Raw genomic sequence first — 12,373 nt, 5'->3', positions numbered from 1 at the left:
TACAAATATCTAATGATAAATAGCTAACAAAAATCTTATTTTTTAAGTATTAGGATTTATATTCATAATACAAAGTAAGAATTCACGATGAGACCCGATATGCAATTCACAAATAACTCGCTTTATAGCGTAAGCTCTTATTTCTATTTATAATTTTATTATTATATGTACAATGATTGCACGAGTATATTATATTTCAGTGGTTTATTATCATAATATGTTAATTTACAGTAACAGCCTGTTAATGTCCCACTGCGGGACTAAAAGCCTCCTCTCCCTTTTGAGGAGAAGGTTTGGAGCTTATTCCATCACGCTGCTCCAATGCGGGTTCGTAGAATACACATGTGGCAGAATTTCAATGAAATTAGACACATACAGGTTTCTACACAATGTTTTCCTTCACCATCAAGCACGAGATGAATTATAAACACAAATTAAGCACATGAAAATTCAGTGGTGCTCACCCGGGCTTAAACCCACGATCATCGGTTAAGGTTCACGCGTTCTAACCACTAGCCCATCCCATGTTAATTTAAATTTTAATATTAATGTCATGACGTATTGTGTAGTTTGAATAAAATTTAAAATATAATTTAAAATAAATATACATATATAATTAAAAATTTATAACAATAGAAGTCAAATTAATCATGAAAACAATTTTGTATTCAATAATTTTTGATAGCAATTGTATGTATGTAAATGTATTTATTTATGGGTTAAAGTTTCAGCTTAGTAATAACCGAATATAATGACTGCCTTTTGTTAACTGTTGATGTAGTGGCAGTAAGGCCAAGTAAGGCCCCAAGGTCCTGGGTTTAAATCCCATTTCGGGCCAATACAAAAGTTATTCGGTTTTTTGGAAGTGTATACACTCCCGTACCTCGGAAAGCACGTAAAGCCGTTGGTCCTGCACCTGAACTCTTTCCGGACGTGTTGGATTAGCATCTAATCGGATTATGAGAGTTAGGGAATAGAGGGTGCACCTGCGCAGTTGGCTAATCTCACTTGAAATTGGTCGCCGTAGCCGAAATCGGTCCCGAGGACATTATATAGATTTTGGTATTAAATCATTAATATAATTTATAACTGCAAATCATATATTTTTTTGTATGATAACTGGTTGCTGATGACTGGATGATGATTGGTAGAGAGCTCAGTGGTTTCACATGAAGCTTAAATAGTTATACAAGTTTGTGCTTAATTTGTATTTACAATTCATCTCCCTGATCCACTCACCCTTCAAACCGGAACACAACATTACCAAGTATTGCTGTATGGTAGTAGAATAAGTGTTGATTAGGTCGTAAGTACCTAAATAAATACATTGCACAACGCGCTATTAAATGTTATGTAATCAATATAAAAACTTAATACTAACTTGTTAGCTTAAACATTATTCCAACTCTACAGTGTAACTTTATTTATCAAACTTGCTTTTTTAATGATTAAGATGATAAGGTGTTATATACAAAGAGCGATGAAGGTGTTGTTCGCTTAAATACATTTTTAAGCTTCCTTTTTGTTTTGAAGATAACTTGAAATTACTTTAATAAAAAAGTATTACATTCTCAAAGGAAATGGGTAAATTCCAACTCATTTAAATGCGTTCCCGGGTCATCGGGGTCCTCTTTATATTTGCAATGCCTTATTTCCCAGGAGATACTAGAAAAAGGCTTAGAAACTCTTTAAGTGTAATCTAACTATAAGAAAGTAATTGTTTTTTATCTTAATATTTTTACTCGTAGGAAAAGTACTCGTAATATTTGTCGTATTTAAATAATTTCCACTGCAAATAAAACTTGCTATACATACGCTTGAAAAAATGGAGGCTGTATTTTTTATTATTAGATTAAGTCACATCATTCATTTTATATGATGAACAGGCGCATATAAGATAATTTTTTTAAGTTACATTCTTCAGTATATTCTGTTTCACTAGAGTTGTTTTAGTAAAATAGATCGTAATGTATTTTGTCAACAAAAGACGTAATATTCATAAAAAATTAATTATGTAGAAATTTAATACGATTATTTAATCTATAAAAATATTATGATATCAAGAAATTTCCAGTTACTATCCCAGAATTAGGAAAGATTAAGGGCTAGAAAAAATTTAGGACTCTGGTTTTTTAATGTCTTTCATTAAAAAACTTCTTTTGGATTTTACACATTTAACTGCTGGGAATGTTTGCCTTTTTGAAATTGTTTTTTCTACGAAATATAAAATTTTCTTTACAACGGTTAACATAAAATTAATAAAAATGTTAAATAAATATTACTTTATCAATTTAAAAACCCGTTATTTCGGCGCTACAAGAATATGATAAGAATAACTTTGTTACTTTTTCAGGAAAGTTAAGCAGTCTATATGTAGTCTGTTACCAGTTCGCTACTTAAATGCCGTATATTAAAATTCTTAGGGGTCCTTATTTATATAAGAATAATTGTTTTTTCAAAATGTCTATCAGCTATTAATATACTGATCGTTAAATGATGTTGTAAAAACAATTCTAGGAACAGTTTAATACTCTATAAATTTCTAGGTAACTATAAGATTATTTATGATATATTTAGTAGTATTGCGACAACGTTCGTCATTTTATTCTAGAATAATCTGTTTCGACTTATAGTAATCTATGCTATAAACGATATTCATTGCACGAAAAAAATCAGACAAAAATTTGTTTGTTTAATATAGTTCATGTTTAATCTTTCGGAAACATAGTACAAAACGTATGTACACAATACATGCAAAGTCCGTTGCGGCTTATGCCCGCGACAATTTATGAATATCAAGCGCTTCTTTTGTTTACTATATATATTTTATTAAATTAACCTCAGAAAGTGTTATTGTTAAAAAAAAATGTATTAAAAGTAGTTGCACTATCGGTCAAATAGACGATGTGGCTAAACCAATCGTACTTAGATTAATATTAATCTAATAATGTTAAAGTTGAATATATATTTTGGCAGGTAAGTATCTGGTGTGAGCGAAAAATTAAATAGTTTTTATCACATTATGGTAAAGTAGTTCTTGATTAGGACTCTTTTTATTTTGAGAAGGTTTGAAGCTCATTTCACTTTGCTGCTATAATGCGGGTTGGTGGATACACATTTGAAAGATTTACATTCGACACAAGCAGGTTTCCTCACGATGTCTTTTTCACCGCTGAAAACGAGAATTATTAATACAAATTAAACACAAGAAAATCGACGGTGTTTGCCTAGGTTTGAAGCCACAATTATCTGTTAAGATTGTTTCTAAAACTAGGCCATCTTGGCTTTTATTATGATCTTACTTGGTGAAGTATATATTTTGAGGAGTATATATTATAGTAGTATCTCATAATCAATACATTTGACCATATAGATACAATTATTATTTATATAATATTTGTATTCAGATATAATTGGAATCGTCTTATAATATTATTGTTGAAATAAATTCTATTTTTGATAACATTCAAAGTGTAGTAATTCATAATTTATGATGAAATGTATAAATAATGATTATATTATTTTAAGTTGATTTTCGATTCGATTTGAGTTTCTTAATAATAGCTTGTTCTATTAACCATCAAAAGATACAAAGAAGATTTGTATTTTTCCTAACGTTGAGTTAATGTTTGTTATAGACGACATGTCTTGCAACAGTGATTTCGTGATAAATAACTATTAATCTTTAGACAACACAAGAATTTTTGGTCGATAGAGTAACATGTGAACTAACAAGGTGTGACCTATTTTTGTTAATCCAATTTGAAGATGTGCCAAGGCTTTTTGTATGTAGAGTTTTATAAGGCAGGGCATGTTAGTATTTATGGAGCATTAAGCATCGCCCTGACCTTCTCTCACACGTAATGGTGAGTAATAGCTTAAGGAAAACATTTTTCGATTCAAATTTCAGTATAAGGACCACCCATTATAATAAATGATGTCATTGATATCGTCGAATAATAACACGACTGTCTTGTTGGTCTAGTGGCTAGAAGTAATGCCGCAATACCCGAGGTCCTGGTTTCAAACCCCAGGTTAGGCAGATTAGAGCAGGTTTACTGATGGTAGAGCTTTGTGCAAGCTCGTCTAGATAGCTCGTCTTTTGCTATCTCATAGGTAGTTCATTGATCTCTTTACTAAAAAAAAACCATGTGAGAATCAATAAACTCTTTGAAGGTGGTTTGGACTGCCACATCGGAGTTGAATTTTTTTCTTTGTAAGAAGTTGTCCAAATTCCGGATAAAATGGTAATCTGTTGGAGAAAGGTCCGGGGAGCACGGTGGATGTCGCAGACATTCCAATTGTAGCTTATCTAACTTAGTGGTTGTTTGTTGTGCAGTATGTGGTCTTGCGTTGTCGTGAAGCAGCAGTTGCCTAGAGAGATTGACCAATCTCGGCAGCTAGTTCTTCCTTCATGGTTTGCAGTTGTTGACAATAGATATCTGCCGTAATCGTTTGGCCAGATTTTAGAAAGCTGTAGTGAACGACACCGGCGCTAGTCCACCAAACACTCACAAGTAACTTTTTCTGAGTCAATTTTCGTTTAGGGCAGGATTTGGCTGGGTCTCCAGGGTTCAGCCAATGCGACGAGCGCTTCCAATTACCTTACAGTATCCACTTTTTATCACAAGTAATGATTCGATTTAAAATCCTTCATTATTGTGTTGGTTGAGCAAAGTAACACAGCAGTCGACGCGTGTTTGCAAGTTCGATTCATTCAATTCATGAGGTACACATCGTTCAAGTTTTTTTACTTTCCCGATTTGCTTCAAGTGGATTAATACAGTTTTATCACTTACCCCGAAGCCTGCCGCTATCTCTGAAATGCTTTGTGATGGACCTGCTTCCACAAAGCCTTTAATTCTTCATTTTCCACTTTGGTGGAGACCTGACCTGAAAATGAAGAATTAAAGGCCGTCCACGGGGTTGGTTCTGAAGGTCGAAATTTGCAGAACGAATACGTTGAAACCAAAAACGTGCCGTGCTTTCTTTTGCGACACCAGCGCCGTACACATCATTAATCTTTCGAGCTATTTTTGCAGCACTGGTGCCACGGTACTAGTACACGGTAGAACTCGTACTCGTAAATATACCGATATTTCATGTTTTCCATTGTAATAAGCGACGCCAAAGATAAAAATAATGAGTAAAAAACAAATGAACGACTGTTTTCAAAACTAAAATGTACCAGTTAAATGAATTTATAAATTTGAATCTGGAATTACTAATCAAAGAGGAGAAATTTCAGATCAAAGTGGTCAGTACGACAAAACGCTAATTTCATATATAAGGACCTAATATATTCAAAGTTTTAAATGCATAAGTCGGAATCTATTCGCGCTTAATAAAAAATTATGTAAGATTTATTTATTTTCAGAATTTAGTTCAGTATTCAATTTTTTTAACAATTTTTATGAAAATATTTAACAGAAAGCTCTCATAGATTCGTGCAAACGGTTTCTTGTTTTTCATTTGCATGTTTCAAACAGGCCTAAAGAAGTAAGTAAGAATTTCAGTTAATTGTCACGCAAGGTGATTAATAATTCTTTGTTCTATATTTATACTCAACTGGAATATTATATTGAAATTAATGATAAACTTATTATCCTACAATATCTATAATAGCTGTTATTCATACTGTTTATTTTAAGCAATTACATCATTTGCCTAGTTTGTTTATGAACAGTTATTTTGTTTCTTAACTAACAGTTTTTTTATCGAATAGGAAGGCGGACGAGCATACGGGCCACCGGCTGATAAGTGGTCACCAACGCCCATAGATATTGGCATTGTAAGAAATGTTAACCATCGCTTACATCACCAATGCGCCACTAACCTTGGAAACTGAGATGTTACGTCCCCTTGTGCCTGTAATTAAACTGGCTCACTCACCCTTCAAACCGGAACACAACAATGCTTATATGGTGTGTTACTTATTAATATCAAAAAGAGTTTATTTTTATTACAATAAATGTCATCAGCAGTGGTGTTTGTAAGAACTCACCCGTAAAATGTTAATAACTGACTTATGGTGACATACTATTTTGAAACATATTTTTTTGTCCCGTTATGATTATTATCATTATATAAGCCAGGATAGCCTAGTGGTTAGAACGCGTGAATCTTAACAAGCAAGCACCACTGAATTTGCATGTGCTTAATTTGTGTTTATAATTCATCTCGTTTCACAAAAACATCGGTTTTCCATCACTGTCAAGTGATGGAAAACATCGGTTTCCTTAGGTAATTAGATACATGCAGGTTTCCTCAATCCTCACGATTGAGGAAACCTGCATGTGTCTAATTTCATTAAAATTAAGCCTCATGTGTATTCTACCAACCCTCATTGGAGCAGCGTGGTGGAATAACCTCCTTCTCCTCAAAAGGGAGAGGAGGCCTTATCCCAGCAGTGGGACATTAACAGGCTGTTACTGTATAAGTATTACGGTCATTATCGCATACCATTGTCTGACATTTCACGACAGTTTTCTGCGGTGAGCTAAGAGTTTGTTCTTAAAGAATAGCTCAACAGGCTGTAAACCTATTTTGTAAGAATAAAGCCGATAGTCACTGCAGAACATGATCGTGAAATGTCAAATAGTGATATCGATATCGTGCATATCGATTTTCATCGTTTCACGTGTGAAATACGAAGTGAGTTTTTATATAATAGTACTGTTTATCTGACTAATCGTATTTAAATATATTATTATTAATAATAAGTATTATGTACTCAAATTTATTTTTTTACCATTTGTTATGCATACTGTATGGAATGTTCCTTGCGATCAAGAAAATATACAGTTATGGTTCATTGGCTCACTTGACAGCGTCGTCGGAGGCAGCTGACGTATTATAGGATGAAGTAGATAATATATGATTGATGTCTGTCTAATGAAAAGAGAAACCCATTTATTTTATTCAATCATCAGTATTTGAGTAATGTATCGCACGTTACTTTAATTACTATAATAAGATCGAAAACTTAATTTTCCTAATTGTGTAAATATATTAATAATACATGTATGGAAACAAGTTGGTTATTTTTTGGCTTCGCTCGCGTAGATTTTAATTTGTTACGCAATTTTCTTCTCATATTCATCAGAAACATATACAGTACTTAAATGAAATGATATAAAAGATTTTTTTAACCTGTACATATATTATTTTGAAAATAAATTGTATTGTTAAACCTATTCTGTTTAGTGCGAAGAAACAATAGTAAAAAAAAATCGTCTAAATCTATATAAACATATTTTTAGTACCATTTTAGAATTAGTAGAATGTTTTTATTACTTTACTTTACTCTAGGTCGAACATACACGCTGTCTTTCTTTTCGATAATACTTAAAAATGAATAAATCGTAAACCTTTAGGTCAGAAGATATACATATATCTGCTATAGAAAGATAAGCTTTCTTAGAAAAAGTGCTCTACAAAAAATTTTGCCGTTATTTTAGATTTATACATTAAACTAAGCCTCATTGTTCTTTGTATATATAAAATTATTAGTTCAAAGCAGGCCAAATTATGTTATAATATATTTTAATTAAATTTTCTCAATATTTTAGTAAAATTTCTACATCTCTTTTACCGTAAGCTTACTTAAGAATACTGATTATCTCGACTAAAATTCTCCTATTGAGGCATATTTTAAACTTCTGTTTAAAAACCCTAATTATAAGAGAAAAAGTGAAATATCAGAAAAAAACATTTTTTTCATGATAACAAACCAAACGAGTTTAGTCATACGGGTTTTTTGTATTCTAGTAAATTTTGAATTGTAGTAACTGAGATGGTCCAGAAGATTAAAACACATGAATCTGAATCAAAGATTTCTGATTCAAACCCGGCAAATTCAAATACAAGAACTACTGAATTTTCATGTCCTTATTTTTGTGGCTATCGCTCTGGCGATGTAGGACAACATTGTAAGGAAACATGCATGTGCCGAATAAAATTTGCCACCAGAGTAATGTGTATCCATATACTCTTTAAATAGAAAGAGGAGGCCTATTTCTACTTTACTTTTTATTTTACTTAAATATTGTGAATGCTATGTGATATTTACATCAAGAAAGTAAAGCAAGCATGTAATTAATCACCGTCAACCACTCTTCATAATACATGTACGCGGGGAATGAATATTTTGCGGTAGAATAACTTTCTATATTTTGGTACCTATTGTGCACGTCATGTTACGTTGCGTCTAATAATAACACTATTATCTATTATTATTCTTAACTAATTAGTATTATAAGCTTTTAAGGTCACAAAGATTACCTTTGAATAAAATATTTTCCTTGTAAATTACATTACGAAAATGATTAAACTTGCGGTAAATAATATTTGAATTAAAAGCTTAGGGGCCGACGTACCGGCGCCGTTATATAGGTTTTGGTGTAATAAAGTTGCTTTCTTACTGAGCTCGAATGTCGACGATAATATTGATTGTTTTTTTGTCTTTTATACTATTAAAAGCAATAAAAATTGTTTCATGCTCTTAGCAACTAATAGCATTGTATAGAATATAATATTAATTTGCATAAATCTGTGAGATAATTTGCGAGTAAATTTTTTCCTTGTATGTTACATAATTAAAATAATTATATTTATGATTAAAATAATTATACAACTTTATTTTAAAGGTTGAGTGTGACATACTAAAATTGTCAAAGGTCCGGAAACAGCACAAATGATGATGTCTAGGTGAGACATCGACAAACAATGTAAGGGCAATCAAACCGATGCAGTAGAGCAATAGCCGATTACCACCAAAGCATTAACCTCATAATATTGATGAAAAAAATAATAAATTAACTCGGTGTATTCTCCCTGCTTATCAAAGGGCAAAAAGGAATAACGATAATTTGTTTTCCTTTGTCGTTGTGTTGTTTTATGTTTTTAGCACTGCCTTACCGCAAACAACCGTCTGAAGGGCGAGACGAGAAAATTAAGTAAATGATCATAAATATATATATATATAATTAATTAAATAATGGTATAAATATGATGGTATATTTCATAAATAAATAATCTATTAATAAAATAAAATATATAGGATATTAAAATTTTATACCTTTACAGGTATAAAATATCCTATATATTTTATTTTATAGGAATAAAATTATCTGCAATTTAAATAAAAGCAATATATTAGGTAAATATGTTATGATACGAAATGTGGTTTATCAGAAATAACAATTTTTTTCACCCGATTGCTTTATGCAGGCTTCTCTGAGTACCAGTTATTTATCAATCATTGAACAACCAAATATAAATAATCGGTATTACTGTGTGTATTAATAAGGTTTCAAAGGTGATTCACCCAGTGTGATCGCAGGTATCAATTTTATAACATTTTAAATTATGTTGTTGAATTGATTTTGTAAGGTGTGGCTTATACTTCTCGTGGTGCCAGTATCCATGGTTGATGGTGACCAGTGACCACTTACTTTTAATAAATATTTTAAATATATAATAACAACGGCTGGAATTACTAATATGCTATTTACCCCTCCAATTATGTACGTATGTAACGTACCTACCTATCCTACCTATCTTGTGTTAGGCGTGGGGACAAAATAGCTATAGTTAAATAGTGGACTGAATTGAACCTGCGATAACATATTATATTTTCTTTGCATAATTTAAATGTAAATAATGAAGTAGTGATTAAAAAAAAGAAACAGTTACTAACCAAAAGGAGGAAATGATGAATGATAAATGATTTAAAATTTTAAATAAAATGTTATGTAAACTTAACACGCTTATTTACCTATGCATTAAGACGTAAGAACTATCATAATTTAAAAAAAAATGCACATTGTTATGTAGATTATCCTGTAGAGGTCCTTTTAAATTATCTTTTACGGCATACACATTATAACAATTATTAATACGTGTTGATTTACTCACCATGAGAGTAAGCTTTTGTTATTTTTCTTAATAATATAAAAAAAAGTTTGTGTTTATAATATTTTATTAAAATGTAACAATGGCTCAAATATCAATCTACGTTTTATAACATGTAAATGAAATATAATACATCTGTATCGTACGTAATTTTTATTTCATATGAATAAAATATGTTGTAATAATTGCTTTTGAGATTACAACCCAAAAAAAAAATGAAAACTTGTTCTAGTAAAACAAATACAACTTTTTGCGGCACCTCTTTAAATTTATCGTATTTTTGTAACAAAAAAACTAATAAGTTTTGTTTAATAGAAAATATGGCGTATTTATAAATCTACTTAATATGTATTTTTTATATAAAATACAGTTGTATGTATAGAGGGGCAGGAGCCCAAACAAGGTTGCCCTGTACTAGGTCTCCTGGCTCCCTCCTTGGGTTGGGAATTATTTATTTATTAAGTTTTATAGTAAATAGGAGAAAGACTAAAGCTTATACAATATGTTATCCAATAATAAGCACTTATGCTAATGCTTATGTATAAACTATTATTGCCCAAAAAGAAAGAATAATGGTAAAGCAATAATTCTGAATACAAAATATACAATATTTTAGTGCTAAATGTGAATTAGGCGTCAGATATATATATATATATCTTGTCAAATCTTGTTTGGGCCAACCAGTCATATTGGCATAGCAAACAATATTTGTTCTTTTAGTGAACTAACAGAATAGTAAAAGAGCTGGTAAACATGATTAATTTATATTTTGTTCAACATTATGATCACGTCTTCCAACATCATAACAATGTATTATATCGATAGATACAGCTAGATAGCGCTTTAAAAATATTAAAGAACTATTCGAGTTGCCAATGTCTGTCTCAGTCTAAGCACTGAGAGCTAAGTTTAAAGCACCGAGTGTTCAATTTAAATAAGCATAAGCGAAGAGTGCGGGTGCACGATCACTCATTGCCCTTTTAAGAGATCCCCGCCGAGCTACTCTTAAGAGCGGAGCAAGGTGCGGGAGGGATAGCAGAAACATATGTGGTAACGATCCCGCAGTTTCGGCAATCCCTATCAAGGACGGCCATTCCAGGGCCTTTGGTGAGTAGGAATAATAACCATAACTCGGTTTGACAAAAATAAAGTTTGACAGACCGAACGAACAATAAAGGTCCAATCCATATTCGATCAAGCTATATTGGGTTAAAATATAAAGAACATTGTATAACATACTATACATGTGTGAAATATTACTTATTTTTAAGTTTATAACGATAAACGACGTATTTACATTTTAATTAATTTTTGCGATCAAATATTGATACATTGACCTTAGGAGCAATGATGTAGTTGTTTGAAGGTAAACTACGTTAGCGTTTTTTTTTTAATTTAAAGAACATTTAGTTCGTGAGAGACTCATCTTCATAGCGCCTACAAAAACGATTAATCTTTTACTCGATTATCTGGATAAATGATTACGATTTAAAAACATTTAAGTGGTTAGTCAAAATCTTTTTTATTCACTTAATTTAAAAATATATTTTACTTTTTACAATAACGATATTACTTATTAGTATTTATGTAATTATTGTTTATTGCAATGTAGATTATTGCTTTGTTAAACTGACCAAACAGCAAAATTTTTTTATGAAAAAATTTATTCAATAATTTTGAAGATGATATTTCCTTTTAAAGTATTTTTGTAAAAAATAGTAAATTAAACCCGTTATTATTACTGTCATATTTATATTAAGCAATTTAAATAGCTAATCGTGTGTTTGAAAAAAATAAAGTAACGTCACGCTTATTTCCCTACACGACGTGAGCTAAAACATTTGGCAAGAATAACTTGTTCAAAATAAAATAAAACATACAAAACAAAGAATTCCAAGAATCATTCACACGTACCCTTCGTTGTCGTCGTTACCAATGATTTTTAATTAAGACAATCCGTCAGTCACTGCCATATTTAAAAGACTGGCAGTGTGCCAACGTTGTATGCCTAAGTTCTTGTTTTTTTTTTTTGTTTTTATGAAATATTTTTTTATTTCTACGGATAGATTTGCGGTTTTTGTAATTGTATTTGTTTGTTCCGTAAATTAATTTATATGTGAATAATACATCAATAAAATACTTATAACATTCACCTTACATCGAATATTTAGAGCTTGTGTAATAACCAAATTAGTATAATAAATTACTTATAAAAAAGTTTGTTTAATGTGTGTAATTTATATAATTAATTTCTTTATCAATTCATATATCTATTTGAAACAGTAATCGATTATTATGGCTTTCCTTACATAAATAACATCAAAGAAGCTATAAAATTGTATTTGATTCTATATAAAATAAAAGATCTGTTTATTAATTTAATTTATAAATACTTTTCTTTTTGCGCCTGATAAATATTTATAGCAATTTTAAGCGTCTTTTTTGGTGGCCTCGAATA

The sequence above is a fragment of the Nymphalis io genome, chromosome 4 (genome assembly GCF_905147045.1).
Source record: "Nymphalis io chromosome 4, ilAglIoxx1.1, whole genome shotgun sequence".
NCBI lineage: Eukaryota > Metazoa > Arthropoda > Insecta > Lepidoptera > Nymphalidae > Nymphalis > Nymphalis io.
This window is presented reverse-complemented; position numbering follows the sequence as displayed.